A 24,926-nucleotide genomic window follows, 5' to 3' on the forward strand; every position below is an offset into this window, starting at 1 on the left:
AAGAAATGCAGAATGACAGGGCAGGGGATTGTGGTAAGTCAACGAGTGCTGATAGCTGTCAAAATAATTAGTTCTCCTTTTTCTTCATAATAGCACCCTTGTACGTCACTAAACACATTTTTAAAAATTTGGAATATTTCTTTTCTGGAGTCAATGTGCCATATATTCACAAAGTGTATCAAATCAACAAGCACTCCAAAGATGTGAGAAAATATAGTCTCTAAAACCAAATAAAGGCTCCAGAACAATGATGTATTTACTGCCATAGCAGCCAGTACTACTGATATAGGGCCTAGACAGGATGGGATGGGGTAAGGTAGGGCTCCAGGGTACAGCCTGCTGTACCATGCCTCTTTATTACACATATAGACTACCTCTCTCAGTGTAATCTGCATGTGAGCTGTCAGTTTGATAACATCAGCAACATTGCTTGCAGGGTTTGATCATAAATGGCTTGTAATAATATTTGTATTATTATATTTAAGTTTGTTATCCATGTTTAATCCCTTGTTCTTCCTTAGATGACCATAATTAGTTTGAGATTTTTATTTGCAGCTAGTTATTTTGGCATTAGCAACTTTCTTTATCTCCATCACTTTAAATCCAGGTGCCACCCAATTATAAGGAATAAGTAGCATCGGCTGCTAAAAGAAAAGATTATAAGGATCGTTTAAAGTGAATATATCACTACTATTCCCAAGGCTTTCTGAAAAGGTATGTGCTGGTACATTGTGCTCCTATTTGCCTATAGTAACAATAAACCTTCTTTTGAAAAGTCCAACAACTTGCTTTATGTTCTTCTGACAGGTAAAATAGTTGAATGTGCACAGTGTAACATAGATATCCATAAATCTATGTTAGGAAAAAGTCTCTGACTCAAGAACAAAAATAAGTGCTTATGAGATATTTTCAAGCTATGGTGAATACATTTCCCCAAATTCTGCATTTTGTTGGATTTGGAAATGAAAATATTACAGAGTAAAGTAGTCATAAGACTTTTAATGAATATATTGAATGAAATGCCTTTGTAGTGTAAATGCATTTTGTATCTTTGAATAATAAAGTACTGTACTGTATATAGAAATAAAAGCTTTCCCTTTGTAGTGGTCTTTTCAGCAAGACATCAGTCATACAGCTTTAATACTTAAAATGCATCGGTTATATCAAAACTGTTATGTAAAGGTATAAACTATACGGGTATGGTACATATACATTTGTTTCTTTTATCCTAATGTGCAATAATTATTGAATAAATATTATTTTTGTAGTGCTCTTACTTCTGTAAATTGAGGTTTATATCTGATGGACTAATATACTGTATATGAATGTTTAATGCCTTATTATTTATTTTTGGGTATGTTTAGAACAGATTTTATACCATTAGACACGTAGCCACTGTTTCAGTATACTAGAATATATGTACTGCAACAAGGTTACCCTAAAAGTGTACCTACAAATAATTAACTGGTTTTAAAGCTCCTTGTACCTTATATAAGAGATAGTACTGTAATTGCAATATCACTAATAATGCAAACCTGGATCAATGTTTAAAGAACAAGGAAGCTGTGTATTGTAACAATAAAAGGTCATATGTGCACTAACAGACATTGTACACAATATGTGGAGGGTTATTTAAATACTTAAAATCATTGAGATTATTTCAAAAAAATATTTTTTAGGATAAGGTTATATTTGTAGTAGGTAAGCAGTATGATAAACACCAGGTAGAACCTGATGCAAACTAAGCAGCCATGATGTTCTCTAGAATTGCAAAATGGAATAAAAGCTAAAATTCCAAGCTTAAACAATATATATATTGCTTCCAACTATAACTGCTCAGCACATCTAAAAGGATAGCACTGTTTGCATGAGAAGTACAAGAGTGACGAATAAGAGGACCATTGTACAGACTAATTGTCTTTCTTCTTCTGAAGCTCCAGCTGGATTACTTTTTTTTTTACATACATTGCAATTCTATTCCCCTTCACAGATGCTGTGGTTTTCAGATTTGGCCTATAGAATTAAGTCTGTTTCAACTGTTCCATGAATTTTTTTGGTAGTGTTGCTTGTCCTGTAACAAAACTGTATTAGTGTTTTATGTTATGAAGAGACACTTTCTCCAATACCTTATTGCCAAAGGGCCTAATTATGCTGTGTTTAATACAGTCCTGTAAAGTACCCCCTTACCAGTTGAACAGTTAGAAAACCAAGATCCCACAATAAACAGTGGTGTTATCCAGTGCAAAACCTAGCTATTCATAGCATTAGCTCTTGCTTCTGTGCTGCTATTCGACCAATAGCATATCAAGTGTAGCTGCAGAGGATGAGTATTTTTTTAAGACAGACAGACAGGAACACTGGAATAGCACAAGGGAATAAGCTGGAAACAACAGACTGGGCAACAAGAGGTTAAAGCAGGAGCTGGACAGAGGAAACACTGAATCAAGCAACAGGTGTACAGGAAATAGCTCAACAGAACTAGGGGGCTTGGCACAGTGGAGACACGTTGCATGAACGCTGAGTGCTGTGTCTGAGCTAGCTAAATAGCCAGGGATGATTAAGAGACTATTTTCTGATTGGCCAGCCAGTTGGACAAAACTGATAAAGCTTGGCAGCCTTGGCATGCCCAGAGTCAGAACTGCCCCCATGCGCAGGAGAGAGATGCCTGCACATTAGCAAGGAGGAGGTAAGTGTGAAACAAGGTCAAGGATGTATAATTTGTAGTACTTTACAAGCAATTGGTTGCAGAGGGGGATCCTCAGTCTTTTTCATTTTGTGAAGAAAGTGGTCTGCCACTGTTATATCAAAGCTAGTTAAGATACAGTGGCACATTAAGTATACTGACCTCAAAAGTGAGGGTGAGCTGGTGCTACCAAGGTATGTTTTCTGAATATGTGCTCTAGGATGAAAAAGAAAAGCTCAAACTAAGGTTAGACTGTCCATTTTCCAAGTTAAGCCTTTATGTGTGTATGTGTGACATAGCAACAGAAATATATATATATATATATAACAGGACACCCTATTTTTCTCCTGGAATTGTAAAATAGCAGCAGCAATAGTATCTCTTAATGAAATCTCCAACCCTCTGTACATGTATTTAACATTTTCTTTAGGCTGCTTTAGTAAAAGGTAGGCAGTGAGGCAATAAGTCCCAGGTAGAAGTGACAGGCAGGCTACCTATTGCTGCTGGTAGAGATTGGGAGATAGTAGGAAGGAAAAGTATTAGCCAGGAGGGATAGCTGTAAAGGGGGGACCAGGATGGAGAGGGTTACCACTGGAGAAGGTTAGGACAGAACATACCAGATGCACAGCAGAAATCATCCTTGGTTACCTACAGAATCCAACGTCTTTCCTTGCTTACAGAGTGACCTGTCATCATCTTACAAAGTGGTGTGTAACATGTCCGCACTAGCTATGCACCTATCCATACCACCAAAAACTCTCATGTCATTCAGCTTCCAATTAACAGCCTAAGCTCCAACAGCTGATTACCACTGACTTTTATAGACTACCCCTGTACTCCTGCCCCTTTTTATGTAGATTTATGTTTCCCCTATAATGCAAGGATGCTTAGAAATGTACAGCAGTCTGGCATCTATTGATCTTCCAACTTTGGTGCAATGTGGTCACACGTAATTAAGATGCCCACCAACTGAATTCAGAAATAAGAGAAAATAGCTGCCATGCAGAGTGTAAGCACATTTTTGCTTATGGGATAGATATTTTGTCCACCATTTTGCTTCAGGGCAGATCAGGCCAGGGGAGCAAATATCTCCTTGTCCCCTGGGAAAGTCAGTCCCTTTGTTGGGAAAACCCACTTTAAAACCTAACATTTGTTAGCTAGAGGAAGTTGTTTTATTTGTCTCTTATTCAAGGTTTACTTTTAAATCTACATGCTCAACTGAGACTATCCTGTCAAAAGGGCAACAAACAGGAAAAATAACAGATCTACTGGCAGAATCAGCAGGAAAAAGAACAATGTTACAGATATGATCCAGAAAAACAAATCTAATTGTGGGGTAAAGTTTAAGAAACTTGTTAATGAATAACGGAATGCTACAAGTAAATGGCTGCTTTAAGTGTTAAGGATTTGGGTAGCAGACGGTTAAGAGTCAAGATGTGCTTTATGTTTATGGATAATTTAGGACACTTAGGTGACATGCTTTTTTCAAAACATGTTTAGTACAATGATGGACCTACAATGAAAACTATTGTGGGGGAATTTCACCACTGAAAACTATAATATCACCATCAAACATTATTATTTATAATTGTAATAAATGTTTTTCAGTTCTCCTTATATTAAGTATTGTTGCTGAATATCAATGTTTTAAATGTCACAGAAAGATTATATAGGTCTCATTTTGTATGCAGGAACATATTTCATGCATTGAATACTGTATACTGCATTCAAAAAAGCCTTTTTTTAAAGGTCAATTCCTACTTGCAGGTCATGGTGATCTAAATGATCTTAACCAAAAGGTGGCTTCTTGACCTTCTCTCTCACATTGATTTCACGGTGAATTATCATGAGATTAGATCATATAATCTAATAAAAACAGAGAAACCAAAATAAACCAGAAAGTTGTTGACACAAAGTCTTTATTGGTCTCCTGCCATATTTGATTAGTGTGTTTGTCCCAATATGCAATAAGGAATAATTTATCTGATATTCTTCCCTTTCAAACTTTATAATAGATAGTATAGTATGTTCACAGGGTAAATAACTGATGCAATATATTATTTCTACTGATGAAAACGCATCCATTTGAACAAAATGTCCTAAATGTACATCTGAATGTCATATATTTTAGTATTTGTTATAATTTATGTATTTTAGTATTGTATTCATACACAAATGTTTACACAAGTGAACACTAAACCAGTGTATAGGAGATAGATTTTTCGTTGCCCATGGCAATCACTATTGTTTGTTTTGGTAACAAAAATCAAGCTTGTGTACACTGCTTTGAATTAAAGCTAGCATCTGTACAGCTGTCCCCTGTTGTCCTACTGGATCCTTACATATCCTAATGGAATGGCGCCCATTTCAGTGGGAAGGATGCAGCGGGACACCTACTGCTCTTCCTTTACTCTATTTTTAGACCAGGACAGTCTACACTGCATGCCTATTCTATTGTCAATGGAAAAATATAACTAAAGACTATTTCCAGAGACTATTATTGAACATTTGTACAGGTCTAAATTACCATATCCAATCAGTAGCAATACAAGTATTTTAAAAAAATGTTTTTCAAAATACACACAGCAAACAAAGAAATCTGATGTACCTTGTTAAGATTAGCTTTTCAAAGCATTTCATCCCTAGATTGAAATGAGTTCCATTATTGTGATTACAGCGAGAAGAGAAGAGACATCCAAAAATTAATAAGCCTGTGAGGATTTGCTGGGACAAGCTTGTTTTTTTGGGGGGATTTGCTGTGACAGTCCTTGTGGAAGCCTTGTTTCTTCTGACTGTGTTTATCACTGTACTTACCTTGGTCTATGACTTCTAAATTCTAAACTAATTTCTAACTTCTAAACTCAGTCCCATGCACATGTGCACAACGGTTACAGGTGAAGTTTGCGTTGAGTGTTACAAGCTATTCTGCCTAGTGTTCTCTCTGTTCTGTTCTTCTGGGTTTTGATCTTGGCCTGACCTTGACCTGAGCTTTGCCTCTGATTATTCTATTGCTCAACTCTGCTTTTAATTGCCACCCTGACCTCAACCCGTTGAACGACATTACTTTGACTGCCAGCCCTAGCATCATCCACCACTCCACCTTGACTTGCTGTGCACCAGTCTATTTGCCATTCCCAGCCATTTGATCTCTGTCATCTGGTGGAGAGAGACTGAGGGCCCAAATCAGGTGAATTTTTGCAGCAAAGTAGTCTGGTGGCCACTAGGGCCACCTTCCCATCACTCATTGTAGGCTGCTCTGGTAATTACCAAGAGTCACATAGGTTCCGCAATCTTGTGTCATCTGCCGGGGTGCAACTTGTAACAAAACTGTTGATTTCAGTGAAGTAAAAGGCTAATCCTGCTCTCTTAGGTTTAAACCACAATAAAAACATTATCTGTGATAGAAAGTTTTTTTTGATAGAAAATGTTTTTATCATAGGCCTAATAGAACTAGAATCTAGATCTACTAGAATATGAAAGTTACATTATAAATAAACATTACCTTTTTCTAGGTTAAGCGAAGTAAATAAATTGATTTATTCAGTTTTGTGAGATGATTAACATCCCACCGTCTCATTGAATATATTTTAGCTAATAGTCGAATATTTTATGATTTATAAATAGCACATTTTACATTCAATCCCATCTCATTTCTGTGGTGAGGAACAAAATAGTCCAGTGATACAAAACAGGAGTGAAAGAAGTTTTTGTTGTAGAATTGTGAAGTTGAAATACTCCATGGTGTCTTCAGCTACCCCGGTCAGTAAAGCCATGTTTAAAGCATTTTATTAAAACTGTTTTTATTGAATTTTATAAATAAAATAAAACCATTTTTACTGCATGTGCAAATTATGGAAACAATTGAATGCGCAGACTGGGCAGAGTTTATTTTAAAACAATGTGTTAAGCATTAGGTCCTTACATAAGTTAAGATGTGATTTTACTGCCAAGCACAGCATTTTAGCATTACCCAGTCCCCATAATTTAAGAGATGCCTATTGCCAAGTCTAATTTTGCACTATTTTCGTGTTTTGCTTAGTATTAGCCTTATTTTTAAAGTGTATGTACAAGCATTTTTCGGGGGTTATGTTTGGATTGAGAAGGAAAGAGTTAAAACTTGTGTCACTTATTCTTTCTGTGTCTCATTGGCAGGACTTCCCTTCACTTCCTGTAACTGAGATGCAACAGAAAGTGAGACGAAATGTCTGGCAATGGAGGGGATTCGCACTAGACAGTTGCCACTGGAACAGGTGTCTGTATTGGAAGATTAAATGGAAGCTTTTGTTTTTATTGTCATTTCTCTTCACTTTCTATCCTAATTTCAATGGTTACTAGGGCAGGAGAATTTCCTCAACAAGAAAACATTTGGCATAGGGAGCTAGTCCTTTGAAACACTATCCAGAACCAAGAAATGTTTTATTATAAATACACCTTACCTTAATTATTAGATCAATGTGACCAAATTTAGATTTTTTTTTTGGGGGGGGGGTGAGATTAGGCCAATGGATGTTCTGTATTGATTAAAAATGTATAATATTAAGAAATCTAACCAGAAAATACAATAAAGGAAATTAATTTAGTTAATTTAGTAAACAGCATAGGAAAGACTACATCATGCATTGATTTTTTCAGTTTTATTTAACATTCCCTGCTTGTTTTCCTTTTGCAGATTCTTTTTTCTAAGAAACCAGACATCAGTCCCTGCTTTCTTACAATTTAAATTCAAAATGGACCTAAAATGTCAGCAATCATCAGGTCGTCCTGTCCAGGAAATGGGTGAAGGCTCTGTTATCTGTGTATCTTCAAGTCTTTATTCAGCTCTTTCTTAGCAATTCAAAGGAGGATTTCCATCTCCCTCCAAACAACTTCAAGCAGTAAACTGAGAATTCAAGCGGCTGGAAATTGGCTGCTGTTTTCTGACAAGTCTAAGCTAGCATGGGCTGAATTTAAATTATAACTCTTGTTTTTATTGTAATTTGATAAATCACTAGTCAGAGTAAAACCACAAATCAGCTGCTAGTGCTGTTATATTTCAGTTTGCCAGGTTCTAGAGTCCAGAAGGCACATAAAACCTCTCCTTTATCGTAGGAGACTCACAGTACAGGCTAACTTCACTGCCAAATAAAAGGATGGTTTAACCCTCACCCATGCATGACATGGCAATGCAAATGGTTTTAATTCAATTGTCCTTCTAAATTTGCATATTTAAACAACTATATATATATATATATATATATATATATATATATATATATATTAAAACGTTTTTTACATATATCAGACAAAGTTAAGATGATTGAATTAATTTAAAAATGTTGAAAAATAAGTCCATTTTATCAGGTATTTCAAATTAAATTAAACATCAGATATCGAAAGTGTGCAGTTTTCCTTGCTATTGGTATGTGAGGTCATCATACCAAGCTCAAAACAGCTGTCTAAGGCCCTCAGAAAAAGTGTTCTGGGTGCCTCCACATCTGGCAAGGGATAGAAAATCCTTGGGTTTCCGATAGTGCAATACTGAACTAAAATAAATGTCTAGTCAATACATAAAAATACACATTATTAAGCTAAATTTTTTACAGATTTTTACTGATTTTTCTCTTATGTACTTTACAGTCATAAATTCTATTACATGAAACCCTACTGCATTGCACCGGGCTTGGGAGACAATGGTACCATCGGAGAATACAGTGTAAGTAATGGCAACATGTATAAAACGGTGTGTTAAAACTGTGATTTGTTTAAGATTATTTGTTGTAATATTTACAAAAAACAGTATGGGGTCCCCCCTAATTTTGAAACCAGACTCTGTTATCAGTTTGGGAACTTACTGGATACAAAATAGGGCAGCAAGCATTTATGGACTTCCTCTCATATCCATAAAAAGTCCTCCGAAATCTGGCTTGCCAAAGAAGGAAAGGTACAAAATGTATGTAGCCACCTGCACTTTGTCAAAAAATAGACCCATTACTGCCCCCAGTGGTTGTAAGGGGCATTTTTTGGTAAGAGGGCATCATCTTCACCATGTAGCCCCTGCAGAAAAAAAAAGGTTAAAGTATAACTAAAGTTCCACTTTGAACATCTAGGATTCACACAGGTTGTTATCCCAGAAAGGGAGAGGTGAAGTCTTGCTTCCATTTGCAAAAACTGTACTTACCTACCTAACCGTCGCCCAGCTGTGAAATTTTTCTGAGCTGCTCAGCATTGGTTGCCAGAAAAAAACCTTGCAATACCTTTGTGTGTGCACTTACATCATCCTAGCCTGGCCAATCGAGATCATCTCCAGGAGGAATGAATGAAGGAAGATACAGCGCCCTGCAACAGGAATAGGTAAATATTGCAGGGTTAGTTTCACTTTAAACTGGTAGAATCAACAGATAACAATTTGTGGAAGCAAGTGGAACAGATGAGAATCATGATCTCAGCAATATACCATTAACAGAAAAAAAAAGATGCTGGACTTTGGAGGATGTCTGGTGATTTTGCCTGGACATAAACCTGAAATGTCATTGGCCTCCTTTTTTCCAATCAAAAAAATAAGGGAGCCTCTGGCACTATCCCTTTAAGGAACTCTAAGATAATCATTGAAAATAGCTTCTTCAAATTACCTAATTAATGAATTACATTGTATTAATAATGTAGACAGAGTAAAAAAGTGAGCTGAGTAATAAGTGACTGCATGATTGGGCAATCCTAGCAGCAGATTCTGTATATTAATATGCTAACTATAAATAAACTACTGTTTTGTCAGTTTTAAAGAAAAAAATGTAAAAATGCATCATATGCTAAAGAGGTGCATAAATGTGTTTTTCTTACAAAGAGCATTTTGGTAAACACAAATGAGTTAGATTATCTAATTGACATTACCAAGAAGGGCTTCTGCATATAGGCCAAATAAATGAAACTCCTTGAAGATGCAGTTTCCAGACTCTTACACTATTTTTGTGACGTTCATTTGGAACCATATACTGTTGCTGCAAATTAAATTGTCACACAAGAGTTAAGTAATACACATACAGTTAGGTCCATAAATATTTGGACAAAGACCACTTTTTTCGAATTTTGGTTCTGTAAATGAAACTGCAGTTGAACTGCAGACTTTCAGCTTTAATTCAGTGGGTTGAACAAAAAGATTGCATAAAAATGTGAGGAACTAAAGCCTTTTTACACAATCACTTCATTTCAGGGGCTCAAAAGTAATTGGACAATTGACTTAAAGGCTATTTCATGAGCTGGTGTGGGCAATAAATCCGTTATGTGATTATCAATTAAGCAGATAAAAGGCCTGGAGTTGAAAGTGTGGTGTTTCCCTTCCTATTGGTATGTGATGTCATCATACCAAGATCAAAAGATTGGTACATCCATTGTGAGAAAGAAACAAAGCACTGGTGAACACAGCAACTACAAAAGACCTGGACGTCCACGGAAGACAGCAGTGTTGGATGATGGCGGATGATCGCAGAATCATTTCCATGGTGAGGACAAACCCCTTCACAACAGCCAACCAAGTATTAAAAAATGAACATTTTATTTTCCACTTTTTAATTTGTCCAATTAGTTTTAGGCCTCTGAAATGAAGTGATTGTGTTAAAAAAAAAGTTTTAGTTCCTCACATTTTTATACAATCTTTTTGTTCAACCCACTGAATTGAAGGCTGCAGTTCTATTGCATCCGAGTTTTATAATTTAAAATTAATTGTGGTAATGTTAGAACCAAAATTCGAAAAAAGTTGTCTCTGTCCAAGTATTTATGGACCTAACTGTACATACAAAAATCAAATAACCAAAGTCTTATCTATAAAACAAATCTATAGTAAAAATTTTCACCCTCTTAGTATACATTTGCTACAACATTAGTAAATTTAGGAACACAAAATAATCTAGTCTAAAAATAAGTACCTGAAAGGTTTTTTTAGCATTGTTTTATGTACTTTTACCGTTTACAGGAGAAGTATGAGGATTATGGTTCTTTGATGTACAGGGAGTGGAAGGTAAGCTTCTAATTGACATGATATCTCTGCTCACCGGGCCACTCCAACCATATCCACCTCTTCCACCTGTAAATTATCACTGGCCTCGCTCTGCCCTGTTACTGTGGATGATGTCTCTTCTCTAATCATCTCCATCTACTACCTGTCCGCTTGACCAAATTCCATCTGATCTACTCTGTGCCCATTCCTCCACCCAGGACCCAGCCCTAACAGAACTATTCAACCTCCCCCTTTCTACTGGTATTTTCCCCCTCCTCTTTCAAACATGCCATAATTCTCCCTATCCCTAAGAAACCCTCTCTAGACCCCTCCCTACCTTCTAGCTACCATCCTATCTCCCTTCTCCCATATGTTTCCAAACTTCTTGAGCGCCTTGTCTACAAAAGACTCACCAATTACCTAAGCACCAACTCTCTCCTTGACCTTCTCCAGTCTGGTTTTCGAGCTGCTCATTCCACTGAAACAGCCCTTCCTAAAGTGGCCAATGACCTCATAAGAGCAGAGAACCTGATTCATCGAGCCAAATTGGAAGCTCGACGCTCGCACATATTCACGATCCGGAATTGGAGCCCTAAAATCAATTCATCAACCCAATCCGAGGCACCGGCATACTCGCGCGGAAGTCATCAACTGAAGCGATCTCCCCGATGGATATGCACAGCCCCAGCAGTTTCACACTGGCGAGCTTGCATTAAACTCACTGTTCATTCTTCAGGAGTATGTAGCGCATAGTTGTGCGCCAAGGCAGACCCTCTATGTGCATGTGAACTGTATTTTATCAGTTGAAAAATGCGCCGCACTTTCGAAAAGTCCTCATTCAGGTAAGTTTTTATTTTTTGTGTATATTGCTTGTTTTGCTTCATGTGCACCCATGCATTTATGTATAGACATGAGTGCACATGAATAAGAACATGTATGTATGCATTTAGGTGTGTGTACATATACATGGAAAAGAGAAATTATAGAAAGAAATAGGCAAAGAGGGCTTTTTGGACCATGTTGCTTCACATGCTTCAAATTGAAAAGATTGCTTATTTGTTCCTATGATTTCTGATGGGCATGGCTACAAGCAACATTCATGGATGATATTGCTTCTGGTTGAAGGAGGAATCCACCTTATGTGCTTCCACTACCAAGCTGAGTTGAGTAAGTCAATGTATATAGTAGACAAAGGTCTAAAATGCCATTCAAACCTGCAGAAACATCCCAAAAGGATGGAAAGGCAACAAAATGTTTGGCACAAAATGGATTTGGCCCTGGAAGTTTGATATACTAGTACTATTTGTTTTGTGTAAACACCTAAATAATGCATACACTCCAGTATTTAACCTCCCAAGCGTTAAGCCCGACCTTGGTACGGGCTAAAAAACAGTGCTATTTTCGTTAACCTTGAGATTTTCCCTACATTAAAATCCCCACTTACCTGGTCCCGCTGTGCTCATCCAGCGTCGTCCTCCGTCGATCTCCCTCTCCAGCGCCGGGTGCCTTCTCCCATACCAGCGGGACCGGTAAGAAGACGGCCGGCATCTTGTGTTCCGACGGGCCGGCATCTTACCTGGTCCCGCTGATCGTCCCGCGTCGTTCTCCGTCCAGCGCCGGGTGCCTTCTGAAACGGAGAAAAAAAAGCCGCTCGGCTTCTCCCTGCGTGCGTGATGACGTCGGCGCGTGTGCGGGAAATTCACATTCAGACTCATTCATTCATTTTGTATTGGATTGAATACAAACTCCTGTATCCAATCCAATACAAAATAATTCAAATAAATACAAAGTGTGTAATTGGTAAATTCAAACTCTCATTTTGTATTGGATTGAATACAAACTCCTGTATCCAATCCAATACAAAATAATTCAAATAAATACAAAGTGTGTAATTGGTAAATTCAAACTCTCATTTTGTATTGGATTGAATACAAACTCCTATATCCAATCCAAAATAATACAAAATAAATACAAAGTATATAACTGGTAAATTCAAACTCTCATTTTGTATTGGATTGAATACAAACTCCCGTATCCAATATAATACAAAAAAATTCAAAACAAACTCCAATAAATACACAATCAAAGTTTTAAAAATTGCCACACTAGGGAGGTGTTTTAGAATAATATAGTACTTTACAATATACAGAGTTATTGCTTTTTCAGTGTTTTCAGTATTTTTGATTTGGTTATGTAGTCATGTTTAAGCTGATTTTTGTGTTTTTCCTTTAAGTTTTTTAAAAGTATTTTTTTTTTACATGATTGTGTGTTTCAAACATTTTTTATATTCATAATATCTACTAGTCCCTTGTTCGGACATATTTCTGTAAGTTACAGGTCTACAATTAAAAAAAAAAATTCATGAAAAACAGTGGAACACTTTTGGTACAGAAATCTAGACCTCAGTGTAACGCTCAGGAGGTTAATGAGCATTAAGTTAAGCAACAACAGAACATCTGCTCATTTCCAAGAGTGCCTCACCCTGCTTCAATCAATGTGGTTTGATGTTGTGTTTGGAAACCTGGACCTCCTTCCATTACCATCAGGTGTGTTAGAATGAGTATGCAACTCAGCTGGACAGCTAATTGACAACCAGTTTGGACAGCAAGTGGAAGTGTACTTGTATACAATATTGCTAAGATCAGGCAGCACAATGACAACAAACCTATAACACCACTACAAATGAACAGAGAAGTTGTGTGGCAGCACATTTAAATAAAAAAAAATAAAAATAAGGAAAAAAAAAATTATGATATTTTTTTTAGAAAAGGACTATGTACATAATACATTCAAATACCAATAGGTGACAAGGGCAACGAGGGGGGTCAAGTAGGAGTTTGGAGTGGAAACCATGCAGACATTTGTACTCAATACTTGTGGAAAAAATGACAAAACATTGCTGAAGAATTGCTAAACAACAAACTGGCATTACAAATCAGGCACAAAACATTGCAGCAACAGATGAAACTAACAATCATGAGGATTACAAAAAAATCACATCAATGCATACCAACCAAGCAAACTTACTTGAATAACCCCCCTGCCAAACCAGTCCAGTTAAAATAGTACTAATTAAAAAGCATATGTTTTTCTATGCATTTAAATGTATTTTGACATAAACACACGTGAAATCACTATATGTTCCTTAATACATGTATTATAACATGTTTGCCTATAATCCTTTACTAAAATATTTGATTTCTCAAAAGTCAAACTCAAATGAAATTTTAATCAGGTCATAAATGTTTGTTCACATATTTTTTTACAGTCATACTATTGTGTGATGACATATTACAAAGTGCAAGAGCAAGTTTGTGAATAAGTAGAATGTAACATAAAAAAGTAGAACTTACACAAAAAAATCAAGCTTTAAAGATTCAAACTGACCTGTAAAATGGACTGGAGATGCGCACAGAACAGGGCGCAGGTGTGTGCTAATCAATTGCTTTCGCCTCACCATTTACCATCTGCTTCTGAATTGCACAGCTGAAAATTAATTGCCCTAATTGGCGTATTCGAGATCTTTGCTCATTTCTGCCGAAAACCGGCAGGCGAGTTCACTAGAACTCGGGCCCGACTCGCGGTAATAGAGCTTGCCAACCGGGGCGTATGCGCATTTTATTGATAAATTAAGCACTTATAAGTCTCAAGGCAACTTTTCCCTCCTCCTTCTCCTTGATCTTTCCTCTGCTTTTGACACTGTTGATCACCATTTTCTAATTCAAATCATGCACTCCATTGGTATCTGTGACACAACTCTCTCTTGGTTTTCTATCTTTCTGACCGCTCCTTTCAATGGTAACTCCTCCTCCCCCACTCTCCTCCCTGCTGGTTTTCCCCAAGGGTCAGTCCTTGGACCGGTTCTCCTTTCTCTGTACACCTCCTCTCTCGGTAGTCTCATATCCTCCTTTGGCTTACAGTACCATCTGTATGCTGATGACACTCAAATCTATCTGTCCACCCCTGACCTGTCTCCCTCAGTCCTGGATAAGGTCTCATGCTGCCTGTCGGCCATCTCATCATGGATGTCTGACCGATTCCTGAAACTCAACCTGAATAAAACAGAACTCATCATCTCCCCCCCCTCAAATTCCAAATCTCCCCCTGACATATATCTAACTGTTAACAACACTGTTATTCATCCCTCCCCTCAGGCATGTTGACTTGGCTTCACCTTTGATTCTGCCCTCTCATTTACCCCCCATATTCAGAACATTTCCAGGTCCTGTCACTTTCACCTACGCAACATCTCCAAAATCCGCCCCTACCTGTCCCCAGGGACCACATCCTCCTTTCTGGTATTCCACTAACCCGACTCTCTCCTACACAATCTATTATGAATGCTGCAGGCAGACTCATCCATCCTTCCCTCCGCTCTTCTTCTGCTGCATTTCTTTGTAGTTCTCTACACTGGCTTCCATTTCACCTTAGAATCAAATCCAAGCTCCTGTGCTTTGCTTTCAAATCCCTCCACAGTTATTGTCCCACTTACATTTCTGACCTGGTAAAAAAAATACTCCACCAGCCTCTCTCTCCCCTCCTCCAATGACCTACTAATGACTTCCTCACTCATAACCTCGTCACACGCACATCTCCAAGACTTTTCTAGAGCTGCCCCAACTCTCTGAAATGGTCTTCCTCATCCTATATGGCTTGCTCCTACTTTTTGCTCATTTCAAAGAGCACTCAAAACCCATTTTTTTCTAACTTGCCTACCCATCTTCTTCAGTCTTTTGAAACCGTCACTCCTTCCCACCACTACATATCCCCCCTCCTATTGTGTGTAACTTCCCCTACCTAATAGATTGTAAGCTCTTCGGGGCAGGGTCCTCTCCTCTCCTCCTGTCTGTATTCGTCTGGCATTTGCAACCCCTATTTATTGTGCAGGGCTAATATGTTGGTACTATATAAATCCTGTTGAATAATAATAATCTGTAATCAAGCCAGGGAACCTCTGCCTGACAGGGTAAACAATGACAAAAACAAAATACTTCACATGTTCAGCCTTCTCTCTGAACAGGATATGACCTAACAATGCTGCTCTTACCACTATTGAAGTTTGCATTATTTTGGGACAAATGCATGAAGAATAACTATATGAGAAATAAGGATTTAGGGGAAAGGTTTCATTTCCCATCATGCCAGATTGGACTTCCACCCTGTGGTAAGCCTTAAACTTTACATGACCAAATCTTTAAACCTACTTCTTAACCCAAATACACCCATACTTGTATGTTACACAGAGGTCAGTAGTCCTTCTGTGTAGGCCGCTGCCCACGTTTTGGATTTTGGTCTGGTTCTGGATAGAAAGTGAACTATTTTAAACCTAAATACATTTACATTTTACATAGTTTGCCTACTTTATGGCAGTATTTCTTGACTGTAGACCAAAGTAAATTTGAGTTTACTACTGCATTAGACAGAACAGAGTTCATAAAGTTTAACTTTTTGTTGCTCATGTGTATGCCAAACAATCTATATTTATAGTCCATTTTTATATTTTGCCTGTAGCGTGTCCACCTGTAGCGTGTCCATTGTCTTAGTGTTTAGTGTCCAGTGTTTTTCCCAACAAGTTTTCAATGTATGAATGTGTTCTGTGGCATAATAGAGATAATAGAGGCATAATGGGGCTCATAAAACAGATGTTGATCAAGTCTCAGGTTCCCGATCCTCACCAGGGGGTGAAAGAGTAATGTCTGCATTGCATGAGAAAATCAAAACTTTCTTTTGATTATTGAAAATACAGCTAATTTAAACATTTTTAGATTTAACTCCATAGAGTGTGGTCATTATCTCTTTCGTTTGGGATTATTATGTGAGACATTTGTCAGTTGTTGAGACCCCTAGTAGACCTTTCAGTTACTACTACTGGCTTACATTATTGTCCAAGCAATGCTTTTTTGTCCGGAATCACAGCCCAATGACATTGGCCACCAACTTCTTTACTGAGACCAGAGTTACTTGGCCCAGCAAGTTTTAAATGCTGGTGAATGTACTCTTAGTTTGCACAAAACATGTGTGTTTCAAAATTAATTGAAAAATATATTGTAGTGAAGACTCATCTTATCAGATGCAACTTTTACAAAGGATGTGATGGCTTAAACAGATATGAAAATTCATACATCGCCATAGCCATATATACTTTCCCACCTAAGTTCTTTTCAATGTGGTTATGTATGTGGAAGCATCATATACAGCAATTATTTATATACCAGTCAGCCCAGCAAGACCACGTTAAAGGTAGAGTTTTTTCATGGGAACATCACTAATTTTGCCAATAAGAGGTCACAATTTCCATACAAGATTTAAACAAAACACCTAACTTTGGAAGTATTGCTTGTATTTTCACATGGACATTTTCATATGGTATATAATCATCAAAGTAGTGCAGAAGCCACAGCTCTATAAAAGTTAATATTGTAAACACTTGTATTTCCTCTGTGACTTTGTTCTGCTGCTTTACAGCTGGCACGTAGCTACAACACTTCATCCCTTTCCTCCTAGGGTTAGATCTTCCGAAAACAAGACTTAGCATTTACTAACACATGGTGTACCCATTCATAAACAGCTACAGTTCCCAGATTTTAAAGATGTTCTCTGGACCATCTGTCATTTATAGAAATGATTGAACCAATCTGAAAATCTGGCTGGACAATCTAATTCCCACTGTAGAATCTCACTTCTTTCAGATAGCTTTTCTTCTGTAGATGTTGTATGAATACAGGGATTCATAAACTGCAAGATTCTTAAGGAATGTTCACACAAACCATTTTTTAATTATTGACATAGCAGTTTCCAACCAGTACATAACTCACAGAAGAAATATTAACTGCAAAATCATTTCATTGTAATTTAATTAAATAAAATCGGTTGAAGAGGTTTTTCTTTCTTCAGGTATTGTAGATGCAGCTTGGTTCTGGCTTGCTTTTGCATACCATGTGGAATCTCATAGTTGGGGAACTCGTCATTCACTTTTATAGTCTTGAATTGGCAAACTTTTCAAACCTATGCTAAGTGATTTTTTAGAAATGTTGGGGTAGTTGAAAAGCATTTTTTAAGCATTTAGAAGAAAAATAAAGTAAAAACAAACAATGTGTCTTCTATACCTTTAGTGCAAAACAGCCACACCACTTGATAAAAGCTTGTATTTTTTTATCTTTACCCTTAATGGATGCCTAGCAGCTTGAAATAGATCACTTGGTAAGCAGTGACTGCCCCAATTTGTGAATCTGTGTGAACAAGCATCAGTTGAAATTAGTAAAATCCACAAAAAAAAAAAAAAAAAATCGTCTGCCCCAAATTCTTCCTATTTGGGTATTCCTTCAACACCTATAAAAAACATTTATAGAAGCATACATTTCTGAGCTGCATACAATGTAACATGTAACAATTCCATTTACAGTGATTCAGTCTGGAAATGATTATTTTCATCAGAAGCTTTATTGGTGTTTATTAGGGATGAGCGAGCAAACTTTTTAAATTCGATCTTGCGGCGAATCGGGCCATTCTCGCTTAGCGAACATGTAAGCGAGAATGGCCTGTGAATTTGGCCGTTGGAATAGAATTTTTTGGGACCTGCAAAAGCAATCAGGCAACAGCTCTGCCTCCCTCGTTTCACCTTATTTCACCTCTAGTGCCCAGGGATCGCTCCCAGGAGGATTCTCACAGCTGCATTCATGAATGCAGCCACTGTACTCCTCCTGTCAGTGTAAGTCCTGCGGCTGTGCTCATCAATGAATGCAATCATGGGAAGCATCACAGGATGATTCCCACGGCTACATTCATTCATGATCAGCACAGCCATGGGACTCCTGTGTTCTTGGATAGGGAATCTCTATCCAAGAACACATACTACAGGGCTGCAAAAGCAATCAGCTCCTCTCCCTGATCGCTCTTGCAGGTCCCAAAAAATTTGATCTAGACATCCAAATTTACACAGGCCGTTCTCGTTTACATGTTCGGTAAGCGAGAACGGCCCGATTCGACGAAGGATCGAATTTTTAATTTTTACTCTCTCATCCCTATTGCTGAGCAAGGTTCATGAAAGAATTGCGTAGACCACATCCAACTGCATCTGCTCCCTGGCAGGGCACTGGCGACAAACACACTGCAACTGCAAAGACACATTCTCTATTCTTTGGCAGCTTGTATTATTTATTATTATGTTTATTCGCACAATCTTTTTTTTCCTGCAAATCGTTGCAGACATGTTTCTGCTTGCTTCCAGTACAATATTGATTGTGTCAGCTGGTAATGCTTTTGTGTGTGCAGTTGTATATCATACTTTTTTTTTCAGGAAAGGGCTCTGTACTATGTTCATTCTGCAATATACTAGCATTGCTGTGCAGGGAACCTTTAACGTCTCTGGAAGCTATAATGCAGTCTATAGTTCTATTTCACAAACCTAGAGATAAGTTACCAGGAAGTGTGGGACTCATATTAAAGTTTAAATGCTGTACTTGACACTCTGCTACACAGTGCTACACCTAACAAGCTTATTTAGTAGTCTAATTATTTATGTGAATCTAATTTTCTGTACAGCCGCAAGCTGCTACAATACTGTGTTTGACCCTGGAGATCTTAGTAAATCAACATTAAAACCATTCAGCACTTGACTAAAGCATGGAGACATAATTATACATGCATATTTTTGGCTGCAAATATTTTGATATGTAATTATTTAGCGACAGTTGCCGAGACACTCTTCAGAAACAAGCTGCTGGAGAAGTATTTGTCTGGATTAAATCAATGTCAGTGCATATCCTGTGGAGAAATTTCCAGTATGGCTTAGAATCTGAGGATAATGTTACTGTTGACATTGCTTTCCTGATTATATCAATAAACCCCGGCACACTGGACATAAAGACTTGTCATTCCAAGAATTCATTGAGCCGGTTTATGTTACCCTTTTGGATCCTGAAGGCTAATGTCTTAAAGCCAGAGCAATACAGGAAGAGAAAGCTTCCACATAACAGTTGACAGTTTTCAACTTATTTATTAGGAAATGATGTCATTTGGATTAGGTTTGGAGTGAGCAGAACTGTGTTTCTATGATTTGCATTTTTTGAAGGACTGAAGTACGGTATATACCTGAATCAGCATGGTTTCTCTTTGCAGCGGTCATTATATATCGACCACTTAATAGAATGCAGCTTGTCGAGTGATGATGGAAACCACATAAGCTTTCCTCACCTTCTTTGACAAGGTCTCTTTGTGACCTACGTGTTATTAACTGATTTACTAAGGACATAACGTTGCTATTAGACAAAAAAAAAATAAAATCAACGATTGGTTTTGTATGTCCTCAGGGATACTGCTGGTGATATATTTAGAGTTCTAAAGTCTATACCCTTGCCATGGCAAAAAGGTTTTCTGTTCTCGGTTGGTGATTTAGACTTTGCATATAACCAAATAACACTTTGGTGGATTAGTTGGAAGTGTTGTCAACGAGCATACTGAGGATTAATGTGTATGAGATGCTTGGGAACGTTTTGCATATGTAGAAAAGTCCTTGTAAGCCTTCCGATAGTAAGCAAAATACCCACGTGTATGTAATGCCCAAATATACCAGTCATGACGTGTATTGTCCACATTATGATTGAATATGTTGTATGTTGACATTATTACTCAGCAGGTAACTATAGCCACTTAATGGTGTACTTTTATAAAATGTCCCAGTATGAACTATGTCTTCTTATTTTAAATTTCTTTTTGAGTATTAGTGAGTATTGAGGGGAAGGAGGTTGAGGTTAATTCAAAGAGTGTAAAATATAGTGGTAGGCATCGGCTCATCCACAATGGTAACCCAAATGAGTCTCTGGTTTTCCTCCTCTGGTGAGCTGAGGGGTAACCCAAGTATAGTACTGACTCTACAGGCAGGAACATAATATATGAATAGACAGGTCAGTTCAGGTGGCAGTCTAACAAAGTTGTAAACCAGGCAGAAGTTTCAAAAAGTGTTTAGGCAGAATCAATGCAAGGACAGCAGGTCAATGTTGCAGAAGGATAGACAAGAATCAAATATTTGGACATTGACCAGATTATAAAAAAATGGTACTAACAGAAACTAAATGTCCAGGCACTAATACTCATGAATGTATGGGCAGCAGATGAAGTATGTAACTGTAAGTAAGTAATATATAAATAATATAGTGCCATATTATATATTCCATTTGGTAAAGAAATAAATGTGTTATACATTGGTGGGATAATTAATCAGGAGTCTTGTTTGTAGAATATTTTGCCCCACAGGGCTCCACCTATTCCCATTATAATAACCTTACCTAAAATATTTTCTTGAACTTCTGACACTCATACTGTATATATTATTATGATTTATATGCCAACCTCATATTTAGCTTTATTTGTCTTTTAAAGTGTTTGTTGGGCTTTAATGATTTGAATATGTTGTATTATAGTGTTGTATACAAGACTTTCATGCTGTAGGCTTTACTAGGTATCCTTGATCTCCTAGCTTCTGCAGACTAGGGAATGATGGGCCATGAAGTCCCACAACAGCTGGAGGCCTGAAAACAGTTTTTGTGTGCCTTAAGGCATTGTTACACAGGGATGCAAACATACATACCTCCACAGAAAACTGAGATTTTAGCATTTCCAAAAATAGCTGTGAAATGCTATTGTTAAATGTTAGCTGGACAAATCACTGTTTATAGTAATTTTTCCTAGAGGTATACACAGAGACTAAATTATACATTTATTAAATGAAGAGCTTTTGAAGTCCAGACTCCGCTCATGGCATATGCTGTCCAACTTTCACAGCAGATGCAACTGACCCAGATATAGCTTGTTATAACCGCACATGACAGGGGTTAACATGTGAAGCTGCAATAAGCTACTTTCAACATCCTAGGTGCTCATTAGCATTTGCAGAGATTTGTCAGTTAATTGTTTATTGTTCAGTCATTAAATGGTCTGGAACATAGACATCACCTTAGGTTAACAAAATCATAGCTGGCATGGTTCTTTCATTTCAGTAATGGGCGGATTTCTCATCTCCCCACTGATGACAAATAGATAGACACTATCTATGGGTGCCCTAATATTACCTTTAATTCTTTTCTATAAACATATTTAGATTAAGGTAAAAGTAGGTCACTGTTGAGCTAGGAGAACTGCATGTAAATTTCTAATGGTAAAAATGGAAAGTTGAAACATTCCTTTTTTTAACTGACTTTCTTGTGTAAAATCTCCTCATATGTCTTAACAAGTCTTCCTGCAATTATTTGTTCCTTGGGGAGGTTAGTGTTTATCAGTCTGGCTCCCTGTGTCTTCTCTTAGGTCAGCAGGGGACTCCATCCTTCTAGCTGTAATTAACCCACAGAGATTCTGCGAGGAGGAAGTGGAAAATCCATTGTCATCATCTCTCAATTGGAATCCATGTTCCCAGCTATCCCACATCTATTTAAACAGTTTGGCTTATATTTCAGGCACAGAAATGATTTTATGTACCTATTTCTGCACTGATACCTATCATTGGAAATAGAAATGGATATGCACCAACATTTAAGGCACCTATTTCATTACTGCATTGCTGATTACTAAATATTTTTTGTAACAATCACAATGTTTTTTAGATATAATTACTTTCTAATTTAGTTATGACAGTTGCATTACCAGAAAAAAAAACAATGGCCTTACTAAAGGGTTTTCTTTTTAATTATCCACTGCATCCAGTTACCAATTCACCCATACTTTCAAAAGCAACCTACTACCATATAAGATAATGTCCCCCAGAATGCAGTACAGAAGCTGTCGTAGTGTCACAGCCTATTCATGTAAACCTCCTGACTAGAATAAAAAAACATTCACTTTACACAGTTTGGACAACAAAGTTGCTTACTTCTGTTTCCGTCTTCATTTAATCACATAATGTTATCAAGATAAAGCAACCATATAATGTTTTTCTCATTAGAAGTAAAGGAATAACTTAATTTGATTTGATTTGCCTGAACAACCCCACCACTGTGAATAAAGTGATTTTAATATGAGTAATTCATACAACAAAGTAGTAAAAGTGAATGTATCGCTAAAAACATTTTGTTCTAGTTTTGAGTTAAGAAGGAATCAAACTCGTGTTAAGTTTATACTTCTGTATGTCTCCCTGCATGGTAGATTCACCCATTATCTTTCTGCTGGTAAACTTTGCCACCAAGACAAAAAAATGACGGGAAATGCAAAATATTATCACCAATGAGTGGTGGTAAATCTTCAAATGGATATGTCTCCTTTAAAGACAACTGGTAACTGTCCCCTTATGAAGAACTCTCTACCTCTGTTGTTGTTCCAGTATAAAAAGTTAAGGAAAACCCCAAAAGACACAGATTTAACTTTTTAAAGCTAAAAAGTCTTGGCTATACATGGACTTTGTAGTTCTTCAGTCTGCTATATAGAAAGAGCAGCAGCAACCTAAATCACATGTTCCATGGCAGGCAGGGAAAGCCATTTAAATGTCACCCAGAAGACTGATAGTTACATGCTTAGAACATTTTTTTGATACGATTCTCTAAAACATACATGCTTACAACATTTTTTGATATGTTTCTCGCTAAAACATACCTGTGTTTTTAAAATTGTTACAAACTATCAATTTTTTAGAAAGGTGACATAACCACAATGAAAGCTGTAGGTCCATTTTACTAATCAGTACACCTAATAGTTTCTATGAACATTGTGTGTGTACATGTTAATATAATAATCGTACCTAATGAATTTAACTTGCCATTAGCAGCCTGACTATTAGTAGCTATGCTACAGCACGATATTGTTCATTTGCGCACCAGTTGTCTAATCTTGTAAATTAACATTTAACGAGGAAAAGGTTGCTAACTCATTTTACAAAGTTTTTAAAGTTTACAAAGTTGTATATTCAGTGTTAGCTTTTTAATAGGCCAGAAAAAGAATAATAAAATTGTAGTAGTACAGTAACCTAGAAAAATTTGCCTTTCTTCAATTTAGAGTAGTCAGAATAATGAAAGATGATATATGAATCTTGCTGCTGTGTTTGCCTTATTATTAATCTCTTGTAGACATTCTATGATATAAAAAAATCCTTGAAGACTCCATACAATTCATCTTCTGTACATTTCATGTTCACATGTCCCCCCCCATTAGGACTGACCTGTAAACTGTAGCCAGCCAGAGTAATTTTCGCTTCAGTTATCGATGTAACAGCTGCAGCAAAGCTATCTAGTGTGAAAAAAAGGTTTTTATTTTAGTATTAATGATTATTCACATTTATTTTGCTTTTTAACCCTACATAGCATATTCTTCCTCGTCCCTCTTTTCTTAACTAGATATCATTTTTTGTTTTCTTTGCTGAATTAGTGCAATTAGTTAATTTGTAAGTAGGTTTACCACAAATTTTACCAGTAATTAATATAATTTTTTTTCAATATGTTTTTATTAAGAAACAGGGAACAAATATACAAAACAAAGTACAGAACATGGCAACAGTAGAATTGTTTACACATAAAAAATATATAACATTTCAAATACAAGTTATAAGTAGACCAATAATTAAATCACAGAGGAATAACATATTCCAAAGCTGCATCTGGTGTTTATCGCTGTGCATAGCACAAAACCATTCCAAAAAACCACATAACAAGGTAAAGTGGAAAGGAAAAGAGGGGGAAGGGTGCAAGAGAGAAGGAAAAAAGACAAAAGATCCCCAAAAGGGGGAGGGAAGGTAGGGGAAAAAAAGAAATCTGCCATAACCAGTTATATTCCAGGGAATATTTCTAAGCAATCAGCATTCAGAACTCATCCAATTCTACAAAATCCATCCACACTGACCATGTAGTCATGAAAACTAAATTTCGGACATGAAGTTGTGCCATCAGCTCCTTCATATGCTGTATGTGTAATAATTCTGTTGCCCTTTCCCTCAGGGTGGGGGACCTAACCTGACTCTAGTACCCAGGTATAACAGCTCAGGCGGTTGCCAGATAAAAGTGTGGGCGACCCTACTTGGCCTGTGGTCCCAGGCAACATAGACAGTAACCCAATGGTAAGCTCCACATCATCCGGTTGTCCAATATAAGACATTGCCACCAAAATGGTACAGAGAACCATCCCTAACTCCACACTGCCAGCAGCAATCCATAACATTAGGAAACATTTTATGTAGTACATTACGGCATCAATACCACCAGGATAGCACTTTAAAGAGGTTTTCCTATTGCTTACTAGACTGGCTTTGTGAGTAAGTGTAAAAATGTTTCCAGTTGTTCCACTTTCACCCCTGGTGGAAAG

General features: G+C 37.1%; 1 long non-coding RNA gene across 1 annotated transcript; it reads right to left on the minus strand.

The window, feature by feature from the left end:
* Window positions 1-8,084: 8,084 nt before the first annotated feature.
* Window positions 8,085-23,848, minus strand: LOC140330024 (uncharacterized). Its single transcript, XR_011920573.1, has 3 exons — window positions 23,791-23,848; window positions 8,841-8,998; window positions 8,085-8,716 (listed from the first exon to the last, which is right to left on the minus strand). It is a non-coding gene; the product is annotated as an uncharacterized lncRNA (long non-coding RNA).
* Between the last annotated feature and the right edge of the window lie 1,078 nt (window positions 23,849-24,926).

This window comes from Pyxicephalus adspersus, chromosome 4, assembly GCF_032062135.1.
Source record: "Pyxicephalus adspersus chromosome 4, UCB_Pads_2.0, whole genome shotgun sequence".
Lineage (NCBI taxonomy): Eukaryota > Metazoa > Chordata > Amphibia > Anura > Pyxicephalidae > Pyxicephalus > Pyxicephalus adspersus.